Below are 9,517 nucleotides of genomic sequence, written 5' to 3'. Positions count from 1 at the left end.
ATAGGAACAAAATTTGAAATAATATCGTGCCAAAAAATGAGCAAAAAATAGCAAAAAATGGGCAAAAAAATCACGATCCAGATCCATATTCAAAATTCAAAAATAGCAATGGCGCACGGTGGGGGTTAGACGGTGCGCCACTACTATTTTCCCGCCTCCAAAATTCAAAAATACTAATGGCGCACCGTGGCCTATACTAATGGCGCACTGTGGCATATACTAATGGCACACCAGTGGTGCGCCATTAGTACACCAGATACTAATTGCGCATCAGTGGTGCGCCATTAGTAAAAATTACTAATGGCGTGCTAGTAATGGCGCACCAGTGATGCGCCATTAGTAGGCAAAACTGGTGCGCCATTAGTAGGCCTTTTCCTAGTAGTGTCAAGTGCATCCGTTGCATGGCAATCCCTACTCACTCACATTGATATCTATTGATGGGCATCTCCATAGCCCGTTGATACTCCTAGTTGATGTGAGACTATCTTCCCCCATTTGTCTTCTCCACAACCACCATTCTATTCCACCTATAGTGCTATGTCCATGGCTCACGCTCATCTATTGCGTGAAAATTGAAAAAAGTTTTGATAATGTCAAAAGTATGAAACAATTGCTTGGCTTGTCATCATGGTTGTGCATGATTTAAATATTTTGTGTGGTGAAGATGGAGCATAGCCAGACTATATGATTTTGTAGGGATAACTTTCTTTGGCCATGTTATTTTGAGAAGACATAATTGCTTTGTTAGTATGCTTGAAGTATTATTATTTTTATGTCAATATGAACTTTTGTCTTGAATCTTTCGGATTTAAATATTCATTCCACAATTAAGAAGAATTACATTAAAATTATGTCAAGTGGCACTCCGCATCAAAAATTCTGTTTTTATCATTTACCTACTCGAGGACAAGCAGGAATTAAGATTGGGGATGCTTGATACGTCTCCAACGTATATATAATTTTTGATTGCTCCATGCTATATTATCTACTGTTTTGGACATTATTGGGCTTTATTATCCACTTTTATATTATTTTTGGCACTAACCTATTAACCGGAGGCCCAGCCCAGAATTGCAGTTTTTTGCCTGTTTTAGGGTTTCGAAGAAAAGGAATATCAAACGGAGTCCAAACAGAATGAAACCTTTGGGAACGTGATTTTCTCAACGCATAAGACTCGGGAGACTTGGATCCTACGTCAAGACACAAAAGAGGAGGCCACGAGGTAGGGGGCGTGCCTACCCCAACCAGGCATGCCCTCCACCCTCGTGGGCCCCCTCTTGCTCCACCGACGTACTCCTTCCTCCTATATATACCTACGTACCCCCAAACGATCAGATAAAGAGCCAAAACCCTAATTCCACCGCCGCAACTTTCTGTGTCCACGAGATCCCATCTTGGGGCCTATTCCGGAGCTCCGCCGGAGGGGGCATTGATCATGGAGAGCTTCTACATCAGCACCATAGCCTCCCCTATGAAGTGTGAGTAGTTCACCTCAGACCTACGGGTCTATAGTTATTAGCTAGATGGCTTCTTCTCTCTTTTTGGATCTCAATACAATGTTCTCCCCCTCTCTTGTGGAGGACTATTCGATGTAATCTTCTTTTTGCGGTGTGTTTGTTGAGACCGATGAATTGTGGGTTTATGATCAAGTCTATCTATGAATAATATTTGAATCTTCTCTGAATTTCTAGAAGTTTTAAACATTTTCTGGAATTTCCTGAATAAAAATAAATCCAGAAAATGCATTACTGCATCAGCATTGCGTCATGCTGACATCAGCCGGTCAAAGGCGCCAGCCCAGGTCAAACCTGACTGGTGGGCCCCTTCTGTCAGCCTCTCAGCTAATTAACAGGATTAGATTAACACTAATTAGCTGTCAGTGGGGCCTGGGCCCACATGTCAGTGACTGATTTAATTAAAATTAGTTAAAACTAATCCTAGATTAGTTAACAGACCGGCCCCACCTGTCATAGACTCAGGGGGGTCTACCTGGGCCCACCCAGGGGTCAAACTAGGTCAAACTCGCCGGTGTTGAGCCGCCGGCAAGGCCGAGACAGCGGAGAGCTTCGGATTTGGTCCTCCGGTGACCAAATCGACCACGGAGACGTGCTACGTGTAGCTGGGGCTCGTGCGCATCTAGTGGGGCAAGTGGGAGGAGCTGGGGTGGAGCGAGCTCGCAGGAATCGAGCTCGTGGCGGCGGCCGGAGTTTGGACGGAGTTAGTTTTGACGCTACGGTGCACGGGAGGAAGAGCTGGTGGTGTCTATAGGCTCCTGGTGCTGCACTGAGCACAACGGCGAGCTTGGCTTCGAGCCACTGTGGCTCTGGCCACGACGGCGCCATGGCCGGCGGTGGGGAGCTCTCGGGTGCGGTGGAAACGGCGGCTACAGAGGCCAAACGAATACGGGAGCTAGGGGGAAAGGAAGAGGAGCTCACAGTGGAGTCGGAGAGGGGGTCAGCGAGCTCTGGGAGGTCCTGGCGGCGGCGAATCAACCGGAGACGGCTCGGGTGCCCGAGGTTGAAGACGAGGGCGTAGACGGCGTTCGGCGGCGTTTGGGGTCGCGTGGGTCGGCGGAGAGGTCCAGGGCGACGAGGCGGAGCTATTGGGCTCGTCGGAGGGGCGAGGGAGTGGCTGTGGGGGCAACTATGGCGATCGGCGTCGAGGTTCGTGCTCGGCCATCGCGGGAGAGAGTGAGGGAGACGAGGGGGAGAGTGAGAGAGGATGAGAGGGGGACGTGGGGGTCGCGTGGCATTCCCTGGACGTCTCCCGGCCTCGGCGGAAGCAGGAGGTGGCCGGCGTGTGGCCGCGGGCGCCGGCCACGCGCTCCGCGTCCTTCTGGCGGGAGGAGGACGACGACTGGCAGAGCCAGTAGGCTGGGCCGAGCCAGGTGGGCTGGCCAGCACAGGTAAGGCCCAGGTGGGCTTCTCCCTCTCTTTTTTTTTGATTTGTTTCTGTTTTTCTATTTAACTGCAACTGTTGGGCTTTAATTAAAATACTAAAACGTTTCCAAAAATCCTGAAAATAATTGTGGTCTCTGTTTAGATTATTTCCAACAGCAAACATTTATTTCCAGAATTATTTGAGCATTTAAATTATTTTATAGCATTTAAATGCCCAAATTCAAATACTTATGATTTAATTCAATGACCTTCTGTTGACCTAGAAAATTGTGCACCAATTTTGCCAGAGGTTCTAACCCAAGACAAAGAGGGTGAACTTTTTGGAAGGGCATTTCAGGTTCATTGAAAATAATTTTAGTAAACCCTAGTTGTTTCCAGGGGGGTGTTGGGGGTTTCTGCCTTCCCCAATTCAAATTTAAAAGGAATTTAAACATGATGCACATTCTAATTCTTGAACTAGCTAGGGTGTGACAACTCACCCCCACTCAAAAGAATCTCGTCTCGAGATTTAGGATCCTCTGGAAAGAAGGTGGGGTACTCGAGTCGAAGACGATCCTCCCTTTCCCAAGTGGCTTCTTTCTCGGAGTGGTGTGACCATTGAACCTTGAGAAACTTGATATTACGACGTCGAGTGGTACACTCGGCTTGATAAAGGATATGAACGGGATATTCCCGATAGGAAATGTTATCTTGTAGATCAAGCGTTTTGTGGTCCACTCCACGGATAGGATCCGCGAAGCAACGCCTAAGTTGAGAAACGTGGAAGACATCGTGAACTCTGGAAAGATGCGGAGGTAGTTCCAATTGGTAGGCAACTTCTCCTCGTTTGGCAAGAATGCGAAAGGGTCCAATGTAACGAGGAGCCAATTTGCCTTTGATACCGAAACGATGGGTTCCCTTTAATGGAGTAACCCGAAGGTAAGCCTTCTCGTCGACTTCATAAGTCATAGGCTTATGTTTACGATCATATTGACTCTTTTGACGAGATTGGGCTGTTTTCAATTTCTCACGAATAACGCGAACCTGCTCTTTTGCTTCCTGAATCATATCTGGGCCAAAGAGTTGTCTTTCCCCGGTTTCTGACCATCTACTCGAAAAGTTACATCCGAATTTAACAGGGGGAACCCCGTTAAACATTTTCAAAATCCTCAAAAACCTAACAGAAAAAAAAGATACGTGGCCTTGAAGATCTGGAGAGGCAAAAAAATTCAAAAAAATTGAAACTCACTAATGGCGCACCTGCCCATGGTGCGCCATTAGTATCTTCCCGCCTTCAAAATTTAAAATAATTCAAAAAAATAAAAAAAGTTACTAATGGCGCACCTGCCCATGGTGCGCCATTAGTATCTTCCCGCCTTCAAAATTCAAAATAAGTCAAAAAAATAAAAAAAAAGTTACTAATGGCGCACCTACCCATGGTCCGCCATTAGTATCTTCCCGCCTTCAAAATTCAAAATAAGTCAAAAAATTTAAAAAAAAGTTACTAATGGCGCACCTGCCCATGGTGCGCCATTAGTATGTCGTATGTATGGCTGGGCGCACCTCCTCCACTCCACCTCTCCTCCACTCCATCTCCTCCTCTCCTCTCCTCCACTCCACCTCTCGTCCACTCCATCTCCTCCTCTCCTCTCCTCCACTCCACCTCTCCTCCACTCCATCTCCTCCTCTCCTCTCCTCCACTCCTTCTCCTCCTCTCCGGCGACCTCCTTCTCCTTTCCAGCGACCTCCTCCTCCTCTCCGGCGACCTCCTCCTCCTCTCCGGCGACCTCCTCCTCTCCGGAACCTCCTCCTCCCTCCTCTCCTCCCCTCCCTCCCCTCACGGTTTCTCCTCCCTCCTCTCCGGTGAGCTCCTCCTCCCTCCTCTCCCCCCATTCCCTCATGGTTTCTCCTTCCTCCTCTTTGATGCTTCGGTGAACTCCTCTCCGGCGACCTCCTCCTCCTCTCCGGCGATGTTGGCGAGCGCCTCTCCGGTGAACTCCTCCTCCTCCTCTCCGGCGAACTCCTCTCTGGCAAAAGAACACGGCAAAAGAACGTACAAGATCCAAAAACAGGAACAAAATTTGAAATAATATCGTGCCAAAAAACAAGCAAAAAAACTAGCAAAAAATGGGCAAAAAAATCATGATCCAGATGCAAATTCAAAATTCAAAAATAGCAATGGCGCACGGTCGGGGTTAGACGGTGCACCACTACTATTTTCCCGCCTCCAGAATTCAAAAATACTAATGGCGCACCATGGCCTATACTAATGGCGCACCAGTGGCCTATACTAATGGCGCACTGTGGCATATACTAATGGCGCACCAGTGGTGCGCCATTAGTATACCAGATACTAATGGCGCATCAGTGGTGCGCCATTAGTAAAAATTACTAATGGCGTGCTAGTAATGGCGCACCAGTGATGCGCCATTAGTAGGCAAAACTGGTGCGCCATTAGTAGGCCTTTTCCTAGTAGTGCCAAGTGCATCCATTGCATGGCAATCCCTACTCACTCACATTGATATCTATTGATGGGCATCTCCATAGCCCGTTGATATGCCTAGTTTATGCGAGACTATCTTCCCCGTTTTGTCTACTCCACAACCACCATTCTATTCCACCTATAGTGCTATGTCCATGGCTCACGCTCATCTATTGCGTGAAAATTGAAAAAGTTTTCATAATGTCAAAAGTATGAAACAATTGCTTGGCTTGTCATCGTGGTTGTGCATGATTTAAATATTTTGTGTGGTGAAGATGGAGCATAGCCAGACTATATGATTTTGTAGGGATAACTTTCTTTGGCCATGTTATTTTGAGAAGACATAATTGCTTTGTTAGTATGCTTGAAGTATTATTATTTTTATGTCAATATGAATTGTTGTCTTGAATCTTTCGGATCTAAATATTCATACCACAATTAAGAAGAATTACATTAAAATTATGTCAAGTGGCACTCCGCATCAAAAATTCTATTTTTATCATTTACCTACTCGAGGACGAGCAGGAATTAAGATTGGGGATGCTTGATACGTCTCCAACGTATATATAATTTTTGATTGCTCCATGCTATATTATCTACTGTTTTGGACATTATTGGGCTTTATTATCCACTTTTATATTATTTTTGGGACTAACCTATTAACCGGAGGCCCAGCCCAGAATTGCTGTTTTTTGCCTGTTTTAGGGTTTCGAAGAAAAGGAATATCAAACGGAGTCCAAACAGAATGAAACCTTTGGGAACGTGATTTTCTCAACGCATAAGACTCGGGAGACTTGGACCCTACGTCAAGACACAAAAGAGGAGGCCACGAGGTAGGGGGCGCGCCTACCCCAACCAGGCGTGCCCTCCACCCTCGTGGGCCCCCTGTTGCTCCACCGACATACTCCTTCCTCCTATATATACCTACGTACCCCCAAACGATCAGATAAAGAGCCAAAACCCTAATTCCACCGCCGCAACTTTCTGTATCCACGAGATCCCATCTTGGGGCCTGTTCCGGAGCTCCGCCGGAGGGGGCATCGATCATGGAGGGCTTCTACATCAGCAAAATAGCCTCCCTGATGAAGTGTGAGTAGTTCACCTCAGACCTATGGGTCCATAGTTATTAGCTAGATGGCTTCTTCTCTCTTTTTGGATCTCAATACAATCTTCTCCCCCTCTCTTGTGGAGAACTATTCGATGTAATCTTCTTTTTGCGGTGTGTTTGTTGAGACCGATGAATTGTGGGTTTATGATCAAGTCTATCTATGAATAATATTTGAATCTTCTCTGAATTCTCTTATGTATGATTGTTTATCTTTGCAAGTCTCTTCGAATTATCAATTTGGTTTGGCCTACTAGATTGATCTTTCTTGCAATGGGAGAAGTGCTTAGCTTTGGGTTCAATCTTGCGGTGTCCTTTCCCAGTGACAGTAGGGGCAGCAAGGCATGTATTGTATTGTTGCCATCGAGGATAACAAGATGGGGTTTTCATCATATTGCATGAGTCTATCCCTCTACATCATGTCATCTTGCTTAAGGCGTTACTCTGTTTTTAACTTAATACACTATATGCATGCTGGATAGCGGTCGATGAGTGGAGTAATAGTAGTAGATGCAGGCAAGAGTCGGTCTACTTGTCTCGGACGTGATGCCTATATACATGATCATACCTAGATATTCTCATAACTATGCTCAATTCTGTCAATTGCTCAACAGTAATTTGTTCACCCACCGTAGAATACTTATGCTCTCGAGAGAAGCCACTAGTGAAACCTATGGCCCCCGGGTCTATCTTCATCATATTAATCTCCTACTACTTAGTTATTTTCTTTGCTTTTTTACTTTGCCTTTATTTTACTTTGCATCTTTATCACAAAAATACCAAAAATATTATCTTATCATATCTATCAGATCTCACTCTCGTAAGTGGCCGTGTAGGGATTGACAACCCCTATTCGCGTTGGTTGCAAGGATTTATTTGTTTTGTGCAGGTACGAGGGACTCGCGCGTAGCCTCCTACTGGATTGATACCTTGGTTCTCAAAAACTGACGGAAATACTTACGCTACTTTGCTACATCATCCCTTCCTCTTCGGGAAAACTAACGCAGTGCTCAAGAGGTAGCATGCTCATTGATCGATCCTTACCTGTAATTATCCTCACTATATTCTTTTCTGTGGTATTATGCAGGATGAAGATGTATGAAATGAAAAGGCTGGACGCTATGGTATTGGGTTCATTGACCCAAATACCATTAATGAAGACACATGGAAATTGGAATGATATAAAGCAGATGTAGAGAAAAAAATGCTAGAGTTCTTGAAGCGCCTCAATACCAATGAAGATACACTACTTCCTTACAACTTCATGTGAGTCACATTGTCTTGTACTACAAATTTTGTTTTGCTTACTAGCTAGCAAGATGTTAATAATTAAGTGTATAGGGTTTAGGGTATAGTTGATGAGTGTTATGCACATGCCCGCTTAATTAATACATGCAAACGTGTGCGCATGCAGTTACCAACGGATCTTTGATAACCCACAAGTATAGGGGATCAATTGTAGCCTCTTTCGATAATTAAGAGTGTCGAACCCAACGACAAGCTAAAGGTAGAACAAAAATTCCCTCAAGTTCTATCGACCACCGACACAACTCTACGCACGCTTAATGTTCGCTTTACCGAGAACAAGTATGAAACTAGAAGTACTCTGTAGGTGCTGTTGGATAGGTTTGCAAGATAATAAAGAACGCGCAAATAAAAAGTAGGGGATGTTTAGATAAAGACACAACTAGGTTAGTTTTAGTAGAGAGCTTGTTTTCACACAAGAAAGTTATTTGTCCCTAGGCAATCGATAACTAGACCGGTAATCATTATTGCAATTTTATTTGAGGGAGAGGCATAAGCTAACATACTTTCTCTGCTTGGATCATATGCACTTATGATTGGAACTCTAACAAGCATCCGCAACTACCAAAGATCATTAAGGTAAAACCCAACCATAGCATTAAAGTATCAAGTCCTCTTTATTCCCATATGCAAACAACCTACTTACTTGGGTCTGTGCTTCTGTCACTCACGCCACCCACCATAAACAAATCATAAACATATTGCAAACCCTACAGCAGGGATCCCTCACGCTTGCGCGACACGGAGATGACCATAGGACAGCACCAATAATAAAACATGCAACTCAAACCAATCACGATCATCAATTAACCCATAGGACAAAACAGATCTACTTAAAAATCATAGGATAGCTGTACATCATTGGGAAATAATATATAGCATTGAGCACCATGTTTAAGTAGAGATTACAGCAGGTAAAAGAGGGGTTACACTGCTGCATAGAGGGGGGAAGAGTTGGTGATGATGGCGGAGAAGTTGTTGGTGTAGATTGCGGTGATGATAATGGCCCTGGCGGAGTTCCGGCGCCACCGGGAGAGAGGGGGAGAGCCTCCCCCCCCCCCCTTCTTCTTATTCTTCCTTGACCATACCCCTAGATGGGAGAAGGGTTTCCCCTCTGGTCCATGGCCTCCATGGAACGGGAGGGGCGAGAGCCCCTCCGAGATTGGATATGTCTATCTGTCTCTCTCTGTTTCTGCGTTGGCTGATTCTGCCCTTTCACCGTTTCTTAAATTCCTGGACATCTGTAACTCCGATTGGGCTGAATTTTGGACACGATCTCTATCCGGATATAGGCTTTGTTGCGGCGAAAAACGGCACCAACCGCATTATGGGGTTGCTACGAGGGCCAAGGGCGCACCTGACCCCTAGGGCGTGCCCCCTGCCTGCTGGCCCCTCGGGCATCGTCTCGCGTTGATTCTTCTTCCCAAAAATCAAATTTATTCCAAAAAAAGATCTTCGTCAGTTTTTATCCTGTTTGCACTCCATTTGATATGGATTTTCTGCGAAACAAAAAACATGCAACAAACAGGAACTCGCACTAGGCACTTGATCAATATGTTAGTCCCAAAAAAGTATAAAAAGTTGCCAAAAGTATATGAATGTTGTATAATATTGGCATGGAACAATCAAAAATTATAGATACGACGGAGACGTATCAACATCCCCAAGCTTAATTCCTGCTCGTCCTCGAGTAGGTAAATGATAAAAAAGATAATTTTTGATGTGGAATGCTACCTAGCATAATCT

Source organism: Triticum urartu, chromosome 7A (assembly GCF_056163025.1).
Source record: "Triticum urartu cultivar PI428250 chromosome 7A, HENAU_Tu73, whole genome shotgun sequence".
NCBI lineage: Eukaryota > Viridiplantae > Streptophyta > Magnoliopsida > Poales > Poaceae > Triticum > Triticum urartu.
This window is presented reverse-complemented; position numbering follows the sequence as displayed.